The sequence below is a fragment of the Epinephelus moara genome, chromosome 5 (assembly GCF_006386435.1).
Source record: "Epinephelus moara isolate mb chromosome 5, YSFRI_EMoa_1.0, whole genome shotgun sequence".
NCBI classification, from domain to species: Eukaryota; Metazoa; Chordata; class Actinopteri; order Perciformes; family Serranidae; genus Epinephelus; species Epinephelus moara.
Window position 1 is genome coordinate 37,544,835 of NC_065510.1, and position 3,322 is coordinate 37,548,156.

A 3,322-nucleotide genomic window follows, 5' to 3' on the forward strand; every position below is an offset into this window, starting at 1 on the left:
AGCTCTCGATTTACCGGTGGATCTACGTTCCAACCCTCACCTATGGTCACGAGCTCTGGGTAGTGACCGAAAGAATGAGATCGCGAGTACAAGCGGCCAAAATGAGTTTCCTCCGCAGGGTGGCTGGGCTCAGCCTTAGGGATAGGGTGAGGGGCTCGGACATCCTGGAGGGACTCGGAGTAGAGCTGCTGCTCCTCCACATCGAGAGGAGCCAGTCGAGGTGGTTCCCTTGGGAGGTGTTTCGGGCGTGTCCAACCGGGAGGAGACCTCGGGGCCGCCCCAGGACACGCTGGAGGGACTACATCACCCGGCTGGCCTGGGAACGCCTCGGGGTTCCCGCGGAAGAGCTGATGGAAGTGGCTGGGGAGAGGACTGTCTGGGCTTCTTTGCTGAGGCTGCTGCCCCCGCGACCCGGACCCGGATAAGCGGAGGACGGCGACGACGACGACGACGAAGTTTAAATTTGAAATCTTTAACCTGACTCTTTCTCCTTGACTGCTGTAACACTGGAATTTCTCAATTATGGGATCAATAAAGGTGTATCTTATCTTATCCTATCTCTTAATGTGATTACTCCTTGCCTTAAAGTAGGAGGGAGCTCACCTTTTTGAATGGATTCTTTAAACATGGCTAGTAGGAAAGGGGCAAGTTTAAGATTGAAAGTCTGTCCCCTGTCAAACCGTCATTACCAGGAGATTTGTTTTCTTTAAGGGATTTAATACATTCACTAATTTCAGCCAATGATATCTCCTCTTCACATGAGACTCTAAGATCATCATTTATTTTTCTAGAATCTGGTGAAATATTGTCTAAAAATGGTTCAATATGGGAGGGTGTAAAGGTTGAAGAATATAAATCTTGGTAAAATTGAGCTACATGTTGAGAGATTATTTTAGGATCATCAGATATTGTGCCATTGATAATCAATTTACTTACTGCTGCAAATTCTGCATTTCTTTTTTCTAAACTATAAAAATATTTACTATTTTTCTCACCTTGCTCAAGCTATTTGCATCTTGATCTAATAAAAGCACTTCTAGTTTTCTCTTCAAAAATATTCTCTAATTGGCTTTGCAACTTATTCAAGTTCATCATCTCTTCATTAGTTAAATCATTACAGTTTTTTGTTTGCAGATTCAAAATATCTCTGATAATCTCAATTTCTTTCTGTCTTTTCCAATTTGCTATGAATTTATCTTTTTTAAGTGCAGCTCTTCGAATATCATATTTCATTAGTTCCCAAAAGTATCCATAAGAACCAGTAATACATGCTTTATTCCAGTACTTGTCAATAATAATATTAATTTCCACTATGAGGTCTGCATTCTTCAATAACAAGTTATTAAATTTCCAACAGCCTGTATTGTTTTTCGCTGTACATGTATTTTCTAGAATGATTTTTTTGAGGCCATCGATTCATATTTTCATCAGAAACAGTATTAAAATCACCTCCCCATACTTTAGGCTTATCCAAAAAAACGGTTACTCTTCCTGTCTCCTAAGTGGGCGTAGTTAGCTCTCCCTCCAATCAGAGCCTGTTATTTCTTTCAACCAATCGTCCACAGCAACGGTGTGCTTGCAAAAATATTGCCGGGGTGAAACAGGTTTTGGTGTAACACGCCCACAAAAATATTGCCTACAGGACGCGAACCATGGCAGAAAAATGGCTACATCCCCGCAAGATCAAACACCGCAATAGTTAGTAAAGGACATGTTGAAAACTGCTACCGGAAGTGGTAGGGCGGGACTTCAGCGGGTGGCTCGTTCCGCCCAATGAGAGGCTGATCTATGCAGCGAACTTCCACCCACTCAAACTAGTGAAACAAAACCAAATAAAAATAAATAAATAAAAAAAACCTAAATCCTAAATCCTATCCATTAACCCTGTTTCCTTCAGGTACTTAATCAGATGGTTGTGTGTTATCTTTCCTGTTTCACCCAGAAGGTTCTCTACAGTGAAACTTGGCTTTGCTTTCTACAGTGCTGTTTTCAGTTTGTCCCTCTCTTCCTTGTAGGCCCTGCAATCAACCAGTACATGTTGGACAGACTCTATACTATTGCAGTGTGTACATGTGCCAGTTGCATGCTTTCCTATTTTGTGAAGTGTGCTGTTTAATCCAGTGTGTCCTATCCTGAGACGGGTTATGACTGCCTCTTCTTTACGGTTCCTGCCCAACCTTCTTCCTACCCCAACCTGTTTTTGAATATTATAAAGGTGTCTTCCAGTGTTGATTATGTCCCAGTATTCTTGCCATGTTTTTTGTACTTGTTTCTTAATGACTGCTTTCCCCTCCTCCTTACTTTATGACATGTTCATGCTTATTGTTTGAAATTTGATCGCTTGCTTGGTCAGTATGTCAACATCCTCATTTCCCTCAATGACTACATAGACAGGAACCCAAATAAAGCATACAGTCACACCCTTATTGCACAGTTTGTATATTATATGATGTATTCTGAAGATGATATCTTGTCTGCAAGATTTCAAAGATTTGATGCTTGTGTGTGCTGCCCAACTGTCAGATGCAATCAATGCCTCTCCTTTGCTGTTACTCTCTAGCCACTCCAGGGCTATCAGAATAGCAATAAGTTCCACTGTATTGACAAATGATCTGAAGTTCTTTCCTTAATTGCTATCTTGAATTGCGGTATATAAACAGCCGCTCCTGTTCTACCCGTCCCTGGATCTTTGGAACCGTCAGTGAAGATCTTCGGTTTATCTTTATAATACTGCTCAATATACTTTTCTGTAGTGGTACCAACAAACCCCTGTTTAGATTTTTTCATGCAGTGTTTGATATTAAAATCTACTGACGGCATCACAAACAACCAGGGAGGAATAACTGAAGACGGCACAGTTGAACTGAATTTTATGTCGTTTAGACCCATCATTTCTGCTTTTGCATTCCCAATCCACCCAAAACTCATGAAGTTTGATTGATTATGCTCCCATCAGTCCTGTAGGATAGCCTTGGTGGGATGCCCTTTATTTCATACACATACCTAGATATTATTTCTTCTCTGAATATCACAACCACATCAGGTAGGGTATGGGTGAATAGCAGCTACAGACAAAATTGTGCTAAGTGCTAAGATTAAGATGTCCTTTATTGAACCAATCAAAACAATTTGAGTAAAAATATACACATGATGTGAGAAAAGTATTAATAAAAGGGAAAGTATGTACAAATGAATAGGGGATAGTATGTAGCCTATGATACATGCTATATACAGTACAGCACAATGCTACATGTACAAAACGCTGCATGTTAGCCTATACAACACAGTGTTTCTTGGAATCTGATAAACTGTTCAATGCTGT